Raw genomic sequence first — 24615 nt, 5'->3', positions numbered from 1 at the left:
CTCTGAGCTGTCAGCACAGAGCCCGACGCGGGGCTTGAACTCACGAACGCGAGATCGTGACCTGAGCCGAAGTCGGACACTCAACTGACTGAGCCACCCAGGCGCCCCAAGTCTGATTTTTTTAGATACCTGATATAAGTGGAATCATGCAGTACTTGTCTTTCTATGACTGGCTTATTTCAACTAGCATAATATATTCATGGCCCATCCATGTTGTTGCATATTGTAGAATTTCCTTCTTTTTTAAGGCTACTATTCCACTGTATGCATAACAATATTTTATTTATGTGTTAATCTGTCAATGGACATATAGGTTGTTTTCACATATCAGATATTTTGAAAAGCATTGCGATGAATATTGGAGTACTAGTATCTCTTATAGAACCTGATCTCAATTCTTTTAGGTAAATATCCAGAAATGGGATTGCTGGATCATATGAGAGTTCTTTTTATTTTTTTAGGAATCTCCATGCTGTTTTCCAGTGGCTGCTCCATTTTGCATTTCCACCAACAATATACAGGAGTTACAATTTCTTCACATCCTCACCGACATCTGCTATCTTTTTTTTCCTTTTTTTTTGATAATAGTCATCTTAACAAGTGTGAAGCAGTATCTTGTGGTTTGATTTGCATTTTCCTGATGAATAGTTATGCTGAATGTAACATGTTGTCTACCTGGATGTCTTCTCTGGATAAATATCTATTCAAGTCTTTAGCCCATTTTCAATCAGATTATTAGTTTGTAGTTTTGTTTTGTTTTCTTTTACCATTGTGTTGTAGGAGTTTCTTATATATTTTGGAATTAACCCATATATTATCTGACACATGGCTTGCAAATATTTATACCTATTCTGTAGTTGCCTTTTCACTCTGTTGTTTCTTTCATATTATAAGCAGAATCTTTTAAGTGTGATATAAACCACTTGTTTATTTTTGCTTTTGTTGATTGTGTTTTTGGCATTATATCCAAAAAATCATTGCCAAGACCAATGTCATCAAGCTTTTTCCTTATGTTTTCTTTTAGGTGTTTTTTTTTTTTAAATGTCAGGTCTTGCATCTGAGTCTTGAATACATTTTGAGTTGGTTTTTGTATATAGTGTAGAAAAATTCAATTCATTCTTATGCATGTGGATATTTAGTTTCTCCGACACCATTTGTTGGAGACTATTACCCATGGTATATTTTTGACACCCATGTCAAAGATCAGGTGCCCATAAATGTGTGGATTTGTTTCTGGGTGGGTTCTCTATTCTCTTTTATTGGTCTATGTATCTGTTTTATGACTATTTTAATTACTGTAGCTTTGTGATATATTTTCAAATCAGGGTGTGTGATGCCTCCAAATTCATTCTTCTTCCTGAAGTTTGTTTTAGGTATGTGGGGTCTTTTGTAGTTCCATATAATTTTTAGTTAGCTGTGGTCATTTTATTTTATGTTATTTTATTTTATTTTATTTTATTATTATTTTTATAAAAAAGCTGAGGGAATTCAGTATTGTGGAGTTTTTACAAAGAATTTCTTTACTTTCTGGCAGTTCAAAATGTTCCAGGCTCTGGTAAAATTCTTGCCTCCTACTTAGAATTGGTGAATTCTCCATAAAATGATAGTTTCCTTTATAAGAATGTGACATTAGAAATCAAGATCTCAGTGGTTGGTGTATTTGCTCTTACTGAGGTCATCTTGCTTCTAAGTAGAGACAGAAGGGAAACACTTGTGTGACTACTAACCTATAAACTCACATGTATCTATGATTATTATTGTGTAGTTTTTTTTTTAATGTTTATTTGTTTTTAAGAGAGACAACACTAATGGGGGAGGGGCAGAGAGAGAGAGGGAGACACAGAAACTGAAGCAGGCCCAGGCTCTGAGCTGTCAGCACAGAGCCTGAGACGAGGCTCAAACTCACAAACCTGAGCCAAAGTTGGACCCTCAACCAACTGAGCCACCCAGGCAGCCCTATTATTGTGTAGTTTTAAGCTAAGCATGATTTCACACAGTTGATGTCTTCAACTCTAATTCATTACTACATGAATGATTCTAGCCTCTTTTCCCTGCCCATTTGGAACCTGCCACCCCAAAGGTGAGAAACGGCTCCCACTATCTTAATGCATTTATTTGATTTTTCAATTCCAACATACATGTATATAGTATTAGAATTTCTCTTCTGTACCTCCTGAAAAAAATGTTATTTACTAGAGTACTATGCATATGAACTGTTCATATTTATTTTAATCTTACAGACCCCACTCATTTCCAAAGTTACTTAGGTCAATGCCTTTTCCCCTGCCCTTTATGGTAAGGTTCTTTCATAGATTTGTAATACAGATAGATTGTTTTGTCATATTGTACATTTTATCATAGGATTTCCCCAATATTTTAATATGGCTTAATTTGTATATTTAAGGTTCAGTTTTTGTGCTTTTAAATTCTGTAAGTTTGACACATGCCGTGTCATACAATCAGCATTACAATATCAACAGAAAACTTCATTACCCTAAAATGTTCTGTGCCTTATCTATTCAAACACCCTCCCTCCATCTAAAGCCTTGGAAACCACTGAGTTTTTTTAATGTCTGTATTTTTGCTTTTTCTTGAAAGCCATATTATAAATGGAATTATACATTTTACAGCCTTTCAGATTGGCTTCTTCCAATTAGCAAGATACATCAAAATTTCCTCCATGGCTTATTAGCTCATCTCTCTCTCTCTCTCTCTCTCTCTCTCTCTCTCTGTCTCTCTCTCTGTCTCTCTCTCTCTCTGTCTCTCTCTCTTATGTTTTTAGAGCAGATTGAGGTTTACAACAAAGTTGAGGGGAAGGTATAAGGATTTTCCATATATTCCCTGCCTGTGTACAGGTACATAGCCTCCAGAATAGTACTTTTCACAGAATATCAACATCTTTCACCAGAACAGTACTTTTTTTTTTTAACAAGGATGAATTTACATTGACACATCATAATCACCCAAAGTGCTTATTTACTTTAGAGTTCATTCTTGGTGTTCTACATTCTCTGGGTTTGGTAAAATACATAATGGCTTATATCTGCCATTATAATATCATAGAGAGTAACTTCACTGCCCTAAAAATCCTCACTGCTCCACCTGTTCATCATTCCCACCCCCACACTAACCCCTGGCAACCACTAAACTTTTTACTTTCTCCATAGTTTCACATTTTTCAGAATATCATACAGTGGGAATCATATAGTACATAGTCTTTTTAGGTTGGATATTTTCACTTAGTAATATGAATTAAAGTTTCCTCAATATCTTGTCATGGTTTTGTAGCTCCTTGCTTTTTAGTACTGAATAATATTTCATTGTTTGGATACACTACAGTGTATTTATCAATTCACCTACTGGTTACTTTCACGTTTGGGCAATTATGAATAAAACTGCTATAAACACACTTGTGCAAGTTTTTCTGTGGACTATTTTCAACTCCATTGGGTAAGTACCAAGGAATGTGATTGCTAGATTGTATGGTGAGAATATTTTGAGTTTTATATGAAACTGCCAACTGTCTTCCAAAGTGGCTATACCATTGTGCATTCCCTACCAGGAATGTTTATAGCACCCAATGTTTATAGCAGCATTATCTACAATAGTCAAATTATGGAAATGGCCCAAGTGTCCATCAACTAATGAACAGATGAAGAAGATGTGGTATATTTATACAAGGTAATATTGCTTAGCCATAAAAAGGAATGAAATCTCGCCATTTGCAACGACCATGAATAGAAATAGAGGTAATAGGCTAAGCAAAATAAGACAGAGAAAGACAAATACCCTATGATTTCCCTCTTCTGTAGAATTTAAGAAACAAAACAAATGAGCAAAGAGTTTTCTGTAGTTTTGAAATGGTATGTTTATGTGTTATTTTCTGGAATGTATCCTTCTTGGTGTTTTCTGAGCTTCCTGGTATGGACGTTATATTGGGGAAATTCTCAGTCATTATTGTTTCCCCTAGTTCTGTCCCTTCCTCACTTTCTTCTTCTTCTAGTATTTCCATTGTTTATATGTTATACCTTTGTTAGTTGTCACACAGTCCTTGGATATTCTGTTTTTTTTTTTCAGTCTCTGTTCTCTTTGCTTTTCAGATTTCAAGATATACACTATATTAATATATTCTCTAGCTCAGAGAGTCTTTCTTCAGCTGTGTCCAATCTACTAATAAGTGTATAAGGGCATTGTTCATTTCTGTTATAGTGCTTTTTATCTCTAGCATTTCTTTCTTAGGATTTCTGTCTCCCTGTTTACATTGCCCATCTGTTCCTGCATGCTGTTTAATTTATCCTTTATACCCTTAGCATATTATTAATTGTTACTTTCAGTTTGATAATTCTAACATTCTTGTCATACCTGGTTCTAATGCCTGCTCTGTCTTCAAATTCTGTGCTTTGCCTTTTGGAATAGCTTGTAATTTTTTTTTCTGATAGTAGCATGATGTACAGGGTAAAAGAAACAGCTGTTAATATGCCTTTATTAATGTGGTGGTCAGGTATGTGGGGATGGGAAGCATTCTATAGTCCTATGATTAGGTCTTGGTCTTTTAATGAGCTCATACCCTGCACTGTGAAGTTCACAAGATTTTCTCAACTTTTTATTCCTCCTTAGGTAGGATAGGGTAGCTAGAGTAGGCTGGAATTGGTATTTCCTTTCCATTGGTCATTTAGGCTCTGGTAATAACTCAGCAGGTTGGGTTCTGGTTTACAAATTTCCCCTGAGGGCAGGCTTGCTAAGAGGAACAGTGTGCTCTCTCAAATTTCAACATGGTTCCTTTTCCCCTCTCCTTCCTGTAGCACAAGGGGATTTTTCTCCAACTTGCTTACTGTGAGAAGTTGGTTCAGGTCCTGGAGGTAAATCTCACAAAATTGTGTGGGCTCCCTTATGGTTGAAGCCCCCTGGATATTTAACTCTCAGCATTGTTTACACTGAGATTCCAATAATTTATCAGTTACAGTTCAAATTTTCCTACTTAAGCACTGATTCCTTCCTGTAGGTAGTTTCTACAGGAAGTCTCTGTGAGTCTCTGCTCTGGGTTAAACTGTGCTTCTCTATAATGCCTGGGTATATCCCTTCTTGGGAACAATAGTTTGCTCTCTATGCTTGATCTTTTACATCCAAAAAGGATTGTTGATTTTTCAGTTTGTTCAGCTTTTTACTTGCTCTTAGGACACACTGACAACTTCTAAGCTTATTACATATGGAACTAGCAACTAGAAGTCTGCTCATTTCTATTTTATTGCTGGACAATATTCCACTCTAATGTGCATTACATTTATCTATTTATCTATCTTATTTATCTGTTTATCTATTCATCCTTTGAAAGTTCTCTTGTTTACTTCTAGTTTTGACTGATTAAAAGAAAGCCTCCCTAAATATTGCATGGAGACATCTACATATAACTACATTTTCTAATAAATTTCATAAGTACCTAGGAGTGTAACTGCTGGATTACGTGGTAAGAATATAATTCATGTCATAAGAAACTTCTAAAGTGTCTTTCAAAGAACTATACCATTTTGCATTCCCAGCAGCAATAAATGAGAACTCCTTTTGTTCCATATCCTCTTCAGAAATAGCTTATTATCAATTTTTGGGGGGGACTTAGCCATTCCAATAGGTATGTCGTGGTACTTCATTGTTTTAATTTTCATAATCATATTTTCATCCATTAAAATACAAAGCATCTACGCTTTGAAATTATTCTGGATGTTTCCCTTTGTACGTCACTAACAAATTTTAGAGCAACATGTTTGGAACAGAAACCCACAGAATTCCTAGTCCTTCGTTTGGACTTTACTAGGACTGGGTATATATTTCTGTTCCCATACTCAGTAACACTGTGAAAACATATTGACATTTTCCCAGGAGATACCTATTCCTATGTTTTAGACTTTGAATTATTTGAAAGTTAACTTATTACTTCCTCATTAAGACTCAGTACTAGACCCCCACCTTCTTGTTCCCACCAGTACAAAGCTGGATGTCATATACTCTACCCAATCTCCAACTGTTCCCTTCACTACAACACTCATTTTATATTTTTCTTTGTAAATTCGTATTTAACTTCTAGTTAGTTAACATACTGTGCAATATTTGTTTCGAGAGAAGAATTCACTGTTTTATCACTTACATACAACACCTAGGGCTCATTATAACAAGTGCCTTCCTTAATACCCATCACCCGTCTAGCCCATCCCCCATCTCCCTCCCTCCATCAACCCTCAATTTGTTTTCTATTGTTAAGAGTATCATCAGGGGCACCTGGGCGGCTACTTGGTTAAGCATCTGAGTTTGACTCCAGTCATGATCTAGCTGTTCGTGAGTTTGAGCCCCACATCAGGCTCTGGGCTAACAGCTTGGAGTCTGCTTCAGATTCTGTCTCCTTCTCTCTGCCCCTCCCCCACTCACGTTCTCTCTCTCTCTCTCTCTCTCTCTCTCAAAAATAAATAAACATTTTAAAAAAATTTTAAAAGAGTATCTTTTGGTTTGTTTCCCTATTTTTTCCCCTTCTCATAACTACTACACCCATTTTAAACTGATTCAGCCCAGCTCCTAAAACCCTATAAATAACCTCTTCTGTCTTTCCCTTTTCTAGACACTATTAAAACTCTCTGAAGGTGTGATATGTCTGACTATAGTAGGACCAATGGCTCTATCTTTGATTTTTCATCATGTTTTCTGGTGATCCTTTGTGGAGTCAGTAGTCATCAATGATGTGTTCCATTGGAGATGTGATCTTTTTGGGTGTTTTAGATTCAAAAGATAATATCAAGTCTTACCCCCTTGTTGGCTGGTATTAAAGCATGGGAGTACTCTTAACACATCTTCAAATTTTGATCTCACTGAAATTCTATGTCTGGGAGAGAGAAAAACATAAATGTAGAAATTTTCCAAGAGTGTGTGTTCTAAACATTCCTTTAATGAGTGCTGCAAACCTGGATAAACCTATGGCAACTCTTGACTTGAGGCCATGATTGTCCTTATAGCAGGTTGACCTCCTTTATTTTGAATTGTTCTTTGGTGTTGGCTTATTGACTGAGACATGAGTCACTTATAAAATACGACCCTTTGAAACTTGTGCATCATGATGTTTATCACATTACATTATTTTCTCTATTAGAATGAGTCTATGAAATAGCTCTCTGCCTCAGTTCCAGAATAAATCTCCATTCTTTGGAGTAATTGCTTTTATTTTATTGTATTGGTGTAGAATTCTGTAACTGAATATTTTTTCTGTATACTGGTAGACTAATATGTCTTCTACCAATAGTAAATAAAGAGTATTGCATACTCTGAACTTGGTGCTATAATCATACTTTTGATTTTACCTTAATTTCTGGCCTGAGTTTTCTATTCTCTATTTTCATCTATGGTTTAATATAGTTTATTTGGCTATATTGCATATATCTGTTGTACTTCTTCATAACACTCCATGTTATGTCTACACACTCCCAGTGATGGCTGACTTTATTTGCCTCCACCTCCTTGCTGCCAAGAGTAATAGTATACCATGAACATGCTTCTGCATTCCCCCTTATGGAATGGTATAAAATTTTCTTTGTAATGTGTATCCAAGTGTGAAATTGTTGGCTCATAGTGTATTAATATACTTAAATTTCAGGGTGCCTGGATGACTCAGTTGGTTAAGTGTCCGACTTTGGCTCAGCTCATGATCTCATGGTTTGTGGGTTCAAGCCCTACCTTGGGCTCTGTGCTGACAGATCAGAGCCTGGAGCCTGCTTTGGATTCTGTGTCCCCCTTTCTCTCTGCCCCTCCTCCACTCTCTCTCCCTCTCAAAAATAAATAAACATTAAAAAATTAAACACATATATTTATTCTTCAGAAGTTTATTCTTCAGAATAGTTGCCATCAGTAGGGTGTTGGGCCTCTGTATTCTACATTTAGTAATATTTAGTTTACATGTTTTCTAAGTTGTGACAATATAATGGTGTAAAGTGATACTTAACTTTTCTTTTAGTTTACATTTCTCTCATTAGTAAATATTATGATCATCTATTCATTAGTTTTGGGGATCCTTTCTTCATAAAAGTTGTTTATATACTGTGTTCATTCATCTTTGGAGGTTATTGTGTGTTGTCCTTAGGGATTTGTGTAAGATGCTTGCACATTATGGATAATAGTGAATCCTTTGTTGGCTTTACATGATAAGTATGTTCTTCATTTCTGTTTTCTACTTAATTTTGTCCATGCTATTCTTCATCATAGGAAAATGAGAAAGTTGTTTCGCATTCTCAGTTGTTGATATAAGTTCCTATATTGTTTTCTACTAAGCTTTTAGTTTTACTTCTCACATACAATTTATGTTACATAGTCCACATTTCCATGTGAGATCTTGTTTTATATTTTTTCTCCAAAATGAATCAGTATCCCAATACTATCTACTAAAGAACTCATCAATTTTATTTTTTATTTTATTTTCATGCACACATAGGTCTGCTTCTAAAGTTTCTATTCTGTTCCATATGTCTATCTTCCTGTGCTTATGCTATTTCAACACTACTTTACTGCTATGGGTTTTAAAACTTATCTTTATTTTTAATGTTTATTTATTTTTGAGAGACAAAGACAGAGCATGAGTGGGGGAGGGGCAAAGAGAGAGGGACACACAGGACCTGAAGCAGGCTCCAGGCTCTGAGCTGTCAGCACAGAGCTCGACGCGGGGATTGAACTAAAAACCCATGAGATCATGACCTGAGCCAAAGCCAAACGTTTAACCAACTGAGCCACCCAGGCGCCCCTACAACATATTTTGGTATCTGGTGAACAAGCCAACTACTATCCTATCTCCTATTTTCATTTTATATTCTTTTTAATGTTGACTTAGTTATTTGTCTTCCTCTGTCTTAATAAAAATATGCTATGTGTATTTTCCTAATGCTAAGTTTTATTTTAATTTCCAACATGAATATCTGCTGTGTTTATTTTTCAATGTCACCCTTATTTAATTTCAGCTCAATTGTGTATGAATATAGAACTACACTTAAGCACATATTTTGTACATATACATATTATATACATATATTCAGTGTTCAATTATTATATCTCAGCAGAAAGCATGTCATCAGTCTAGTTTATAAGGGTATCATTTGGCCATCTGGGGGAGACCATGAAGAATGGAATGCCCCAGTATTGGGTTTTTTTTTTATCATTTTTTTTTTTTTAATATTTTACCCTATCAAGTCTTTTGTTCATCCTTTCTATGCATATATTAGCACTGGTGGTCCACTGAAGTAAGAGAAAACAGTGACTGTCTCAGGGCACTAAATAGCAAAAAGGTAAGATCAAGATTTAAAAAAAATTTGTTTTAATTCTTTAAATCTTTTCTTTGGTTGCTCTCTGCCCCAGGCTAAAGCTAAGAACTCACCCCATTTGCTAGAACTAAAGCTAATAACTCACCCCATTTGCTAGAACTATACAACATTCAATCTTCTGAGAAGCTTCACTTCTGGGTATATATCCAAAGGAATTGAAAACAATATAGAAAATGTATCTGTACTTTCATATTTGTTATATAATTATTCACAATAATTAAATTGTTAAATGTTTATTCATAGGATTTTTTGTTTATCCTTCTGTATTTTGGTTCATTCCAGTTTGTGTTGATTTTTTTAATTCCTGAAATTATTGTATAATTCTCAATTCTACAGTTTGTCCATGGTTGAAATATTTAACCCTCCATTCTTTGCTCACAGTCTCTTGTCAGATTTCACCTTTTTCTACAAAAGAAAAAAAAAAAAACAATTGAGTGTCATGATACTGACCACAAGCCATTTCATCAAGCTGTAGATCATTTATCTGAACAATTTATTTTTTAATTTTGTTTCTGTGTCTTTGCATATAAACTATTCATATTTTCTCCCAGATGACTTCTTATATTTCCTGTTCTTAAAAAGGAGCATGTGATTTTTATGTGTTCTGCTCAAGCATCCCATGTTTAAATAAATAACATATGTGTTCTTATCTTATGTATTCAAACTTCCAAACTACCAGAAAAAATTCAGTAAGTGGTTCCATAAAGAAGGTGTAAGGGGAGTCTAGATGCTAAAACTATGACTCCCAAAAGTTAAGTAGAATTTAATTTTCTTCCATGTATATAGAATATTTCATGTCAAGCAAAGGTATAAGTAGTCCAAGAATAACTTGTGTTTGTATTGTGTATGTGAAATAACACACCTATGTGAATGTCCTTTGTACTCTTAGGTTTCTCATCAAAATTTCAGATTTAAAAGATGTCTGCAATCATGTGCAGATAACACTTTACAGAGACACTTGCAAGGGAACAAAAAGAATTTTGATTGAAACATAGAACTTCTTTTTTTTTGCTTATATGTCTATATAGCTGACGTTTTGACAGAAATTTATTTTTCATTTGCACATGGCAAATGAATATGTTTCATAGGGAGTTTCACAAGGAAGTTAAAATAATGTGAACTTCATCTAACTGGCCTGTGAAAGTACTGCTTTCTAGTGAATCACAAAGTCAGACAACTGGGTATATACCATCATATAGGTTAACAAATCTTTAATTCCAGTCTTTTTTTCATATATGAAATAAATGAATCCTTATTTAGATAAGTTACAATTTTTTAGAAAAATGCTAAGAAGTGAAAAATGGGTAAAATGCATTCCTGTAGAGGTGTTAGTTACCTGGCTCTAGAGTCTGGAAATATCCCAAAAAGATAATCCCTGTTAATATACATATATTCTGTCTTATGTCTCTGCCCTTATGGACTAAATAGTTCATGAACTAAGTAAAGATTTATTGATGTTTTAAAATATTTTATTGTCTTTTTGTTTAGATAATTACTCTACATTGTGTTTTTCCTATATATTTCCAATAAAGTCTAGATATCTGTATATTATCCATCTAAGTTTTATATTTCAAAATTATTTATTATCGTTTGGGTTTTGTTCTTCTGGTAAGTCTCTCAAGTTAACTGTGACTGCACAGCTGCCTGTAGAGTGAAGAGTCAGTGGCTGAGACAAGGATAACAATAAGAACATAGGTATAGCTGTGTTCAGGTATCCACAGAATGAGATGGACAGAATAGTGATCAATTTTTTTTTTTCCAGGAGATTGTAATGACCTTTGAAAGAATTTTAAATTTTTCCTCCAACATGTCCTAATGGAGCAATTTCGGGAAGATAAACATACTCTGAGACACATAAAGAATATATGAATACCCAGAAAATGCATTCTTTGTCTTCTAAGGAAATCATAGCCATTTGAATTCCAGATCAGTGAAGCAGTTTTCCCAATGTCGTGTTTTACATAGAAATAGTACCACAGCATATTACCCATCTATCTATTCTGAGGGCAGGAGGCTATGGAAATGACTGCTGATCTGTTCAAAGGACATTCACTGTTTCCCACACTGCATTACTTTCTGAATTTAGATTTCCCTTCTGTTGTCACAGGCATTAGGTAAGGATTTGCACCCCTGGGAGCATCAGTGTATGTTTTACCTTAACAGATGGTTGCTGTTGAGGCAGATTGAATTCAGCAATGTGCACTTGTTTTAACATGTTATTTTCATTTAAACTGTATATCAGGAACCTAGTAAACAAAAATCCCCTCAGGTTAAACTGGCATGTGTGTGTGTGTGTCTGTGCATATGTGTCTGTGTTTTCTTTAAGGTTTTCTAGAGACAAATACCAATATTAATAATGATAACGTATACTGATAGGCAGTCTACATGAGATATATCTGATGCCACAAATAACTTTTGGTTAAGAGCCCAAAAGGGGCACCCGGGTGGCTCAGTTGGTTAAGCATCTGACTTCAGTTCAGGTCACGATCTCCTGGTTCATGAGTTTGAGCCCCACATCTGGCTCTGTGCTGACAGCTCAGATCCTGGAGCCTGCTTCAAATTCTGTTTCCCTCTCTCTCTCTCCCTGCACCTCCCCCCAACTCACACTCTGTCTCTCTCTCTGTCTCTCTCTCAAAAATAAATAACCATTAAAAAAAAAAGACTAAGACACAATGAAAAGCAGAAAAGAAGTGTAGGAAAGGGGCAGAGACAATAGTTTTCTTATGAATCTTCCAGCTTTTATCATAGGTGGGAAAATCAGAGACATTCATGCATGGGTGAAAATATGGAAAAGGGAAATGAAGAAGAAATGATAGAAGAACTTCCCTAGCTTTTGAAGAGTTCCTTTGTTGCCTAGCTTTCCAAGCAGTTACATGAATATTTAGATTGCTAATAGCATAGGACCGACCCTCAGTTAAAAGAGATACTAGAAATCAGCTATGCTAAAGCTATAGCCATGGTTCCATTTCTTGGGAGCAATTAGCTTAGTTCCACCTTTATTGTGTGATGTGTATCTTGGGAAAATTAAACTCTTCACATTTTGTTTCTTCAGCTATATATTTGAGAGAAGTATAACATGCCTCAGAGTTGTTGTAATCAACAAATGAAGTAAAATGTATGCAAAGAACCTAGCTCAACATTCAACATTGAACAGATACTCTGTAAACACTGGCACTTTTCTTCTTTTCTAGGAATCATCAAATGGTTAGTAGTTAACTTGATTCCTATCCTTGCCCTCAAATGTTCTGACTGCTTTTCAATGAAAACACATATAACACATATAACACATATAAATAACACATCTAACACATATAAATATCTTGATGTCTGAGCTTCTTCAAATTTATGAATAATAATCGTGGAGATACCACAGTTAGATTAGAAAACTTTTTAAAATTTAAAAACAGAATCAAGAGACCCAGTTCAAATCAGACTGCACTTTCCCCTTACCTCTTATCTCTACTATAATGCTAGGTATCACCAGCATTATAATGAGCCCTCTTCTGAAATTTCTGAGCTGGAATATGAAAGATTCCTCCCTCCATGGAGAACATAAGAGGGAAGATACTTAACACCAAGCCTCTCCAAGCATGTACCAATGACTGGAAGAATGGATAAAAGGATGTCCGAATACTCCCTCCATCTTTCTTTCAGTTTTTCTTAGATTATAAATCCATCTTGATATCCAATTTGAACACATTTTGATATATTTAGTGACTTGATAAATACTTTCCCTAATTAAGTGGTCTCAGTATTACTATATTCTCTCTCTCTCTCAGCAAAAATATAGATGATAGATAGATAGATGATAGAAAAAGAAAGAAAGAAAGAAAGAAAGAAAGAAAGAAGGCAAACAATCTGGTTATCAAACAGACCTTGCTGTAGGTGATTGTTTTTTTTGTTTGTTTGTTTTTTGGTTTTTGGTTTTTGATGGGGGAGATAATCCTGGATTGCTTATTCCATTCACTCTGTTATAAGAAAAAGTTATAACATGAACTTGTCAAGGGAGTCTTAGACTCTGTTTAGATTATTATGTAAATATAAAAAGATCTTAAAGCATAAATTTCAGTAAGTTCCTTGAGGACAAAGACATATTCATACATTACTTTGCATTTCCAGTTTCTAGTACAGGGACTGGCATACGGTTAAAATTCAGTCAGTAACCACTGAACTGAACTAAGGAACGGATTTGTAAAAAGAGTTACACTAGGTACATTGGCATCATGGGAAATAATTTAAAATAAAGTTTTCTTAAATAAATTTGATATTGTAACCCAAAATACAGACATTGTGGAAATGAATCACTTTTCTGAGTCATGTGGCAAATCAGTTGTATTTTATTGTATTGATAATATTGTACAGACAAGCTTTATAGGTTTAATTTTTAAGGAGCTCTACATTTTCAGTTCTATTCCTGAGACATTTATCAAATGTTAAAGAGTTGACTACTTCATGTGTCGATGAAACTATTTTTTCATTAATGTTATAGAGATCTTTATACAGGGGTCATAAATGCAAATGCTACCAGATACAGTCACAAAATAAAAGGAATAAAATAATTGGGCGTAAGGCAATTGGGAACTGTGAGAGCCTGGAGTGCATATTCTTATCATAAACACATTTTAAAAAATTTATAACACTATGCACGTAAAAAGGTCAGTAGGACAAATTCTTCAGTCAATCTGCTTGTGAGTTGAAAACTCTCTTTTAACAATATTCTGCATGATAACATTGATTTCATGTTTGGTAATTCTATCATTTTTACCTGAGTTTATGTTTATTGAGTTAAAATGAAATTAATATTTTATAAAAATAATCTTAATAGTTTTATAGTCCTAAATGCTTTCTATCTATATTGAGTTTTTCTCAATTATTTATATACCTTGGTAGCTAAAAATGATGTTTTCTAAAGGTTAATTATGCATGTTTCCAGGTAGAGATTTAAGATAGCTGTTTTCTACTTATTTCTGCAGTTTCATGTTGATTAATTTTTACAATATATGCATTTATTTATTTACACAATACATATTTATTATTTGCTATTTGTCAATGTTCTCATCATTGTGGATGTAGCAATGAACACAGCATACAAAAATTCCTGATTCCATGAAACTCATATTCTAGTAGTAGAAGAAATAAGAAAGATATTACCAAGAAGAAAAATACAGTACATAACTAGAGATAATTAATGTGATGAGAAAGAAATTATGGCAGACATAGGGAAAATGAGACTTTGAGGGAATACAATTTTAATTAGGTGGTGTATTAGGCAATGTCTGGTCAAAAGACGTAACCACATCAATTATTACACTACAGAGAAAATTTGCTATGAAGAATTCTTAACTAGTTATTGAAGACATTAAAAGGTAAAAATGAAATGCTAAGGTATTACAGCAGTAGCAGCTGCAGAAACAGCTATTCCCTTAGGGCCGTGGGGACAAAGAGAAGAGATGGGAATTACCAAAATTTAGATGGTTTTAGGAGAGAGTCCTGAAAGCTGGAACTTGGTCCTATCAGACAGAGATGCTGCTTCCTTTCCACTGACGTCTGTGAAATCAGAGAAGGGTCCCCATGGGCTTGGAGATCAGACCTTTAAGGATGAAGTGCCCCTGACAGTATATGTTGGGTCTAGTTCTGTGAGTATTGGAAAAACTGCAAGCCAGAATCAACTGCTGCTTCTGGAATAACTTTCACATGAGAATGAGGAAGCAGTGCTTTGGGGACACCACTGGAACAGAAAATATAAAGAGGACACTGGGAACAAAAGAAGATAGAAAGCAAGCAGAAGAAACATGTTCCTCCTCCATTCTCTTGTCTTCACTATTCCTCTAGTATCTCCTATGGATTAAGGTTAACAATGAGTCAGCTGACAAAGAAGACATGTTTTGCAGATTTCCATTTTAGTCTATGCACACAAAGTAGAGTATAGAAAATGTGGGCTTGCAGTTGAGAAACAATACGTTAATATACTGCCATTTTTAAATTTTGGGTTTTACAGTTTTTATGGATTAGTTCATGTAGGTTCCCTTATAAGCTATTAATAAACAGTTTGAGAGGAAAGGAAGAAGTGGGTTAACACGGCCAGTCTACAGATTCTACAATGGCTTATCATCTTAAAAACATCCTTTTTATTATATCCATTTGCTCTACTCTAGGCAGATGTAAGGAGGATACTCCAAGTATAAAAAATGTTACACTGATTCCTGTTACTTATCTTCCAATCTGAAAGGAATTTCTCAGGGGGGGCCTGGGTAGTTCAGTCGGTTGAGCATCCGAGTCTTGGTTTCAGCTCAGATGATGATCTCCAGTTTTGTGGGCCCAAGTCCAGCATCAGGCTCTGCACTGGCAGCATGGAGCCTGTTTGGGATTCTCTCTCTCCCCCTCTTTTTTTTTTTTTTTTTTTTGCCTGTCTCCTGCTCACACTGTCTCGTCTCTCTCAAAATAAATAAACTTAAAAAAAAAAAAGGAAATTCTCTAACCTCTCTCTCAGGAGGCTTGAGGATAGATAGCATATATGGTTATTCCAAACTGGTGAATGTTGTGTTCTGACTTTCCAATGGTCTGGCCAGGTAACCAGGAGTTATTGCTACAGTAAGAATATCAATGGATTTGCCTTTTGAAATAGGTCAGTTGATGTGTAGAAAATCTCCACATGACTTAAAATTGGAAGTGATTCAGCAAGTTCACTTCAATCCTTTCTATCTAGAAGTTATAGTACTTGGCAACTGTACTTAATAGATTTTTGCATTTGTCTAATATCAGTAAACATTGTTTCTTCTTATAATGTTGAGGAGTGTATGTGTGTTCATGGAGTTAAATAAAATAATTTATTCAAACGATTTTTAGCTTGGTATTTACTTTCTAAATTAAACAAGGAAAAAGAAAGAGTCCATCAGATAAAGCATTCAACTTTAAGAGATATGATTTTCCCAGTGTGGAACTAGTGGGTAGAGAAATAATATCCCTTTAGGCATAACAAATTAAATTTAAATCTTAACTCCCAAACCTTGGATATTTGGACCCTGAGATAGTCATTCAATAAAAATAAGAAAATAAATTGATTAAACAAAATACAATGCTTTGCACACCAATAGAAATATTAATTTTTGGAAAGAAATCAGAAAAAGTAGTGAGGGAAAGTAGGAATGAGGAAAAAGAAGAGATATATAAAAAGAATGAGGAAAAAGAAGGAGGAAAGGAAAGATGGAGAAACAGATAATGGAAGGAAGGAGAGCAAGGTGGAAATGAAGGAAGAAAGAAAAGCAAAGAAAGTGGAGGGAAGGAAAGAGAAAGAAAGGGCCACAGAGAGGGAGGAAGGGTAGGGGGAAGAAATGCTATTCCTCTCAGAAATGTTTAGTAGTGGTCTGATTAATCTTTAAATCACTGGAAGTTACCCATTATGATAGGTAACTATCTAAAATATATATGAGATAATATTCTTCACCTTCCTGAAATAGCTATGAAATATTTGGTTTTCCTTCATCAAGTTAGACAACAGATCCTAACATATATTTTGTAATAAAACTAATTATATTTAGCTTAAAAATGTAGCTGTCCTTCCTGTTTCATTTTCTACCTCACTTGGTTCAGAGGGTGATTTGGAAATTCTTTGTCTCACAGATACCCACTTAAGTGCGTTGTTAGTCAATGAATATGAATGTGAATGTTTTGGTTGAAAAGGTTCACAATGGGAAATCAGAGGTTTTTTTTTTTTAATTTTTGAACATCCTTACTGCTAATCACATGAAAATGAAATAAATGAAATGTTCTATGCTTATAATGCAAGAATAATATTATAGCAAATGGTAAGATATGTAATTTAAGTCTACTTGGTCTTTTATTTTTTTATGTCAGAGGAGAACATTTTGACACAGTAAGACATAGTTTTAGTTACTTTTAATTAATAGTTCAGCTATTATAGTTTAAAACTTTAAATTTAGTTTTCCTTGAGACTTTAAGCTTATTTTAATCTAGTAATTACCTATAAAATGAGATTAATCACTTAATTTGGTTTCAATTTATGTTCAACTAATTTATACATTTGAGAGTTTAAAAATCTGTTTAAACTTTATCTATATTTACATATTTAATTAAATTCACTTAGGCTTTAAGCCACATTCAAAATTTCAATTTATCTGATTATCTTAATCACTTCAAACATCCAACAAGGCAAATATAAAATTGTATGAGAGAAATATTCCTGTGCACTTAGGCAGTTCTTTAAGTATAATAAATTATATTTTCAAATTTCATAAGTGAAATTAATTTAGCCACTCAATTCATGTTTAAATAAATATATTTAGTGCAGTAATTCTAAAATCCATTATAGTACTTCTATTACTAACATAAATTACATAAAATTTTTAATAATATACCCATTTCCTCATCAAGGGGTTAACAAATACATTCTCCTGATGAAGTGAAAAATAGCAATGATCTTGTGCTTGCTAGGCAACTTTGATTTTATACTGGAGTTAATGGCCTAGGGTTCTGTCTTTGGTTGTAGGTGTAGCTTTCAGGAAGATTCTACCCACAGTTGACTTACTGACTATTTTGTACAGAATGCAACTTTCCAAGTGATGCCTTTTTTTTCAGCCTAGGTAATCCCACTTCCCCTAAACATATCAAATATTTTGCCTTTATAATATCTTGTTTAATACTGTGTGTATGTGTGTGTGTGTGTGTGTATGTGTGTGTGTGTGTGTGTGTGTGTGTGTGTAGGTGGGAGAGATAAACCATGTGTGTTTGGAGAGTGTGTAGGAGTGTTGAATAAAATCCATTGATTCACACCAACATTTATCCAGTCAATGTCTGAATTATATAGGTGAAAAAAAAAAAACAAATTCATCAGGTAACATTCTAAATCTTAAAGATGCCATTTTTCCAATGTGGAATCAATAATTAGAGAAACATATTTCCACGGGCTTAACAAATTAATAAATACACTATTGTCAACATTTTTGTTGACTGATTTCACCTGCTTACATTTTTGCTACACTATCTAGAATTAGAACGAATCATTCTGCTATGAAATAAGTGTGATAAGATTTCACTGTTGCAGACAACCATGCAACCTAAATATACCCATATTCAGCAATTTCTGTAAACACTTGAAATTTATTTGTATATACCATTTCTTAACATATTTTGAGTATCATCACGTACTTACGGTTTTTCAAAGAACTATTATTCTTTTATTTAGTTCTTAGATTATCACATTAGGGATCACATTAGGGATTAGGGAAGCTCCTTTAAACCAACCCCTTTGCATCCCTGAAAGTCTTATTGTCTAGCAACAACTCAGTTTTCTTGACCCATGTTTATTTTTCCTAATTCGAGACACAGACAACTTCCAAGAACCTTATCTTCTTTTAATAAGAATGCGGTTAACATTGAGGCATTGTAGATGAATAAAATATTGTAGCAATAGGAAACACTACTTATTGTGATGCCCTAAGGAGAGAACAAGAAAATATTTATGAAGAGTTTTTAGTGATATTTTCTATTTAATTTCTTATGTATAAAATTTGTTTGAAAACGAAATATTTTAAACCTACTATTTCCTTCTCTTATCTTCTTCTTTGTCATGTCACCTTATCAACTTTATTATATGAAATATGTGTGTATATTGTAGTATTATATAACTATTTCATGTAAGGTATATACATACTTAGATCTCAGAATTTGTATCAGAAATTCACTTGCCCTTTTTCTACCTTCTTATGGTGTTAGCATGTTTCATTGTCCATCATTGACATTGATATTCCATGGGCTCTGTAAGAAAGAAATATAGTGGAAGTTTCAATTTGCCATGTGTAAATGTCCATTATAAAATAACAAGTGTGTTCTGATTAATTTCTTAGCATATGCTTATGGTTTTAGAGACTTGCGGGAATGCAATACTAGATTCTCATTAGCCTTTTTGTTTTTCATTGTTATTCATCAATCGTGGTGCCACTTGCCATGTAATGTTTTTTCTTCTTCTGGGCTTCTGCTGTGATAGGTTGATTAGTTGTAACATACTGTTTTTTAACTGCTGGAAATTTATTATATGAACAAATATTCACTGATACAGAAAAATATAAAGAACTTTCACTAAACTATGCTGAAATCACACAGGGCTCTGGAAAGATAACCCTGTATATTTATCACAGAGGATATATTTGAGTGAGTAAAAATAGGCTGTTTATCCAAAATTATCCAGTTATTTCAACTGCCTTTGTCCAATCCTCTCTTTCCTCATCTAATTAACAACCAAACCAAACCAAACAAAATAAAATGCTGGTAATCAAGTCACACAGTACAATTAAAGTTTTGGGAGGCTCAAGATCCCAGAAAATCTGTTACAATATCAAACATGAAAAAATGATTAGCATAGTACTAATATTACCAAAATAGGAAGAAATTTGAGCAAGTTATTTATCAATTAAAAATATGAAATATGTGTGAAATATTTTATATTTGAAGTGAGACCCAAAACCATATGCTCAGAACAATTATAGTCAGCCACATCTAATTATTCCCACGTTTACGGTAATAATGATAAACTTTCTTTGTTCCTTTTTTTTTTTTTAGCATTTCACAGAATGAAAAGCAGTAGTCAAATAAAAGTGAACACAGTGATTATGAAGATAAAAATATGTTATAGGGCTATCTATCTATCTATCTAAGCTCTATGCTCAATGTGGGTCTTGAACTCACAACCCCAAGATCAAGAGTTGCATGCTCTACTGACTGAGTCAGCCAGGTGTCTGGAGATATATTATTTTTATACCAAAACAAAACAAAAAACTCATAGTTTTTGCTGGTTTGCTTTATCTCTATATTTTCTAAAACAAAAATGCTGCAATATCTTTACTTTCAAATTACATTTTTCAAAGCATAAGTAAATTAGACATTTGAAGGATCATATTTAGTCATCTGAAAGTAAAGAAATGAATTGAATACACAGTATAACCAGCTTTTCTTTTTCTCTTATATTTATTATAAATGTAGCTTTTTGTTAGAATAAGAGTACCAAATATTTATGATAACCCTGGATATAAGTCAAATTGATATGAAATTTGACAGTAATGAAAAATAAGAGAGACTGTTTTTAAAGACATGAGATATTATATATAAATAATGATAAGGATCACAAAAGTTTAAGGGGAAATTATATTTTCTATTAATATTCAAGGGGAATATTCTAAGATAAACACTGAAAACACATATTTAAAAGTAAAGAGTACCTTAAAATGATGATAATCATCATAATAAACATCTATTTAATACCTACTATGTGCCAGAAACTGCTCTTTTCTTTACAGTGCCTTACTTAGTCTTCAAACAACCCTGTGAAATGGGAGTACTGTTTTTCCTATGGTTGCAAATGAGGACATTGAGCATTAGAAAGGTTAAATAATGTCTGTAGATCAATGACACAACTCAAATTTAAAATCCTGTCTGTTAGGTTGAAAAATGAGCAGGGATGGGAAAAGTCAAACCGAATGGCAACACAGGAGGTTCCTGAATTTCTATCTTCCCAGGACAGCAAAGTACAGCTACACATAGAGCAGTTCCCTCAGAGAAATCTCGGAAACAAGCTGACCAATTCCTACATATTGGGTGAATGAGAAAGTGTCCACACTGAAACAGGTAGGAAAGCCTGAGACACATTCTCACCATCAACCCCACTCCTACAACAGTGCCAGACAATAAAGGAAGAACACCCAACTCCCAGCTTTCCCTGAGGAGAGAAGGGTTTGTACCACATATCTGGTATCCCAGCTTTCAAGACATGCATCCAAGTGATGGGTCCCCAAAGCACTTAGCCAGCAACTATAGCAAAGAAGCATTTCTTAAAACCCCAGCTGCCATCTCCAGGGCTGTTGTCCACAGAGCTCAGCACAGACCCAGCAGGCAAAACTACCCATCTTTCAGTCATTCCCTGGAAGGATCCTAACTGCACACGTTACAAACTGCCTGAGGGTCTGGCTTCTAATTTATAACACAGCTAGGGGTGGCCTGTGATCCGCAGCCCCCCCCCCTGCACCCAGAGACCAAGGAAGCTGGTGGGCACTCACTCTGCCTTCTCCCTCTGACCCACGCCAACAATAAACCACACCACTAGTATCTCCCCATGAGAAACTTGTTACACATCTGGCACCTCAGCTTTTGTAGCTGCCCCTTGAGAGATGAGTCCTCTATTAATCAATGGGGTGACATTCATAAGTCTCCCAGGACCATGAGAAGCAAATGATAAGTTCTTAAGCAGCCACAGGGGCACAGCTCCACTGCACCCCCACAGTACCCACAGGATCAATGCAGAAGGAGCAGAGAAAAACACACATTTCCCAGTTTTTCCCTGGAAGGGCTTTAACTACATACTTTTCCTCCTACTATCAAAAGTCCAATAGCATTTTTCAGGAAATAGAAGAAGAAATTCTAACATTTGCATGGAATCTCAAAATAAGTCAAATAGTGAAAGCAATCTTGAAAAAGAACAAGGCTGAGAGCATTAGCATTCCCCTTCCTAATTCCAAACTACTATTACAAACTGTAGTAACCAAAACAGTATTGGCATAAAAATAGACACCTAGATCAGTGCAACAGTATAGAAAGGCCAGAAATAAACCCATGCATATATGGTCAATTAATTTTTTAACAAAGAAGTCAAGAATGTAAAACAGAGAAAGGATAGTCTCTTCAATAAATAGTACTAGAAAAACTTGATACCCATGTGCAGAATGAAACTGAACCACTGTCTTACACTACATACAAACATCAATTCAAAATGGATTAAAGATTTGAAAGTAAGACTTGAAATCATACCACTCCCAGAAGAAAACACAAAGGGTAAGGTCCTTGACATTACTCTTGACAATGATTTTTTTGCTTTTGACAACAACAGCATAGACAAGTAAAGAAAAAATAAAAAAAAAGTGAGAGTATATCAAACTAAAAACCTTACACACACACACACACAAACACACACCCCAAAGGAAACCATCAACAAAATGAAAAGACAATTTATGAAATGGGGGAAAATATTTGCAAACCACATATCCAATAAGACATTAATATCCAAAGTATGCAAGGAATTCATACAACTCAATAGCAAAAACATAAATAACCCAATTTAAAAAATAGACATAGATCTGAGTACATATTTATTTAAAAAAGACATACAAATTTCTAGTGGTACATGAAAAGGTGCTCAATTTCACTCATTGAGGAAATGCAAATCAAGACCACAGTGAGATATTGCTTTACATCTGTTACATGGCTATTATCAAAAAAGACAATAGGTAACAAATGCTGGCAAGGATGTAGAGAAGAGGGACCCCTCGTACATTGTTGGGAATGTAAACTGGTACAGCCATTATGGAAAACAGTAAGGACATTCCTCGAGAAATTAAAAAGAGAACTCGCATATGATTCAACAATCTCTCTTTTGAGTATATGTCAAAAGAAAATGAGACCATTACCTTGAAGAGATAATATGTCCACCTATATTTGTTGCAGCATTATTCACAACAGCCAAGGTAGGGAAACAACTTGGATAAAGCAGATAACAGATAAAGAAAACGTGCTGTATATATACAATGAAACATTATTCAGCCTTGGGAAAAGACAATCCTGCCATTTGAGACAACCTGGTCGAAACTGGCAAGCATAATGCTAAGGGAAATAAACCAGACAAAGAAAGACAAATACTGCACTGTATGACTTACGTGTGGAATCTTGGAAGGAAAGAAGGAAGGAAGGAAAGAAGGAAGGAAGAAAAGAAAGAAAGGGAAAAGAAAGGAAGAAAGAAAGAAAGAGAAAGAAAGAAAAAGAAAGAAAGAAAGAAAGAAAGAAAAGAAAGAAAGGAAGGAAGAAAAAAGAAAAAGTCAAACACATGAAAAAGGGTAAAATAGTGTTTGCCAGGGGAAACAGTATGTGTGGAGTGTGGAGAGGTTGGTAAAGGGTATACAATTTCAGTTATAAATAAAATCATAGCATCTACTGTGTATAAATGATTCTAGTTGATAACAATTTAGTGCATAATTGAAATGTGCTAAGAGACTAGAACATATATGTTCTCACATGCACAAAAAGGTAGATATGTGAGGTGATGGATGTATTAATTATCTCAATAGGGACAGGATCCTTTCACTATATATGTATGTATCTGTATGTGTGTGTGTTTGTGTGTGTGTGTGTGTGTGTGTATTCATATAATCATCATGTGTACCTTAATTATCTTATCATTGTATTTGTCAATTAAAGCTGAAATATCATGTGTGCTTCATCTTGGGGTCTTTAACTTCACCATACCAACTTCCATGACTCATTTTTATGAACTGTCTCATAATTGTTCTATCTCTTCTTCATAGAGTTTTTAATGGGAAAAGTCTATAAAATTATAAGGAAGAGGAGCATCCTATTCATGAAACATTGTCCTTCACCCAACGAAGGGTGAAGGACAGTTTTGCTTGGCCCCTGCTTTGTTTTGATAGCGGTGTTTCTAGTCAAGCCACATCCTACTGTGTCAAAAATTCTCTGAGCTCTTCTTGAAATCCTTAGATCTAGGGTTTCTTTTTTTTCCTAACTTGCTTTAGTTCTTAATACATATATAAATTCGTATATTAATGCCCCAACTAGGTTTGAATACTTATCAAAGTTATTCATCTGAAGCTTTTATGATAACGAAGTACTATCGGAGTTCTCTCAGTGAGAAATGTGGTTGAGGAAAAGAGCAAGAGATCAAGAAAGAAGCGTGATCTCTAATGCTTTGTTTAACATAAAGACCTACCTGTGCACTAAAGCTGGAGTGGGGAAAAAGGAGCTGAATATGCAGGACTTTGACTTTCACATCCACAATTTTGAGCCACATTCTAGGATGTGGAGGCTACTACTTATTCTCTAGATATCTCATTACCACTTCTTCCTCCACATGAACATTGCACTTCTTTCATAATCATGTAATCTCATGTTTCTTCCCTTGCTTCCTTCTTGGAATGTTTTATATGCTCTATTTTCCTGATTATCTTCAACATTTGAGTCAATAGTTGACTCAAAATTTCTTTTAGTCTCTGCACACAATCAACCAGTGTCAATCAGCATCTTATTTCATTGGTGTTGTTCATTTAATTTTGATTCTCTTGTCAGACAGAACTCCTTGAAAGTATATAGCCTATTAAAATCACTTCTGTAGTTTCCATGACTTATTCGGGTGCTGAGTCAAAATAAACTTTCTATAAACATGTATTGAATTATTACTAAGAAGCAATACTTAATAGTTTATAAT

Source organism: Panthera uncia, chromosome D4 (assembly GCF_023721935.1).
Source record: "Panthera uncia isolate 11264 chromosome D4, Puncia_PCG_1.0, whole genome shotgun sequence".
Taxonomy (NCBI): Eukaryota; Metazoa; Chordata; class Mammalia; order Carnivora; family Felidae; genus Panthera; species Panthera uncia.
The sequence above is the reverse complement of the archived record's forward strand: the minus strand, read 5'-3'. Positions refer to the sequence as shown.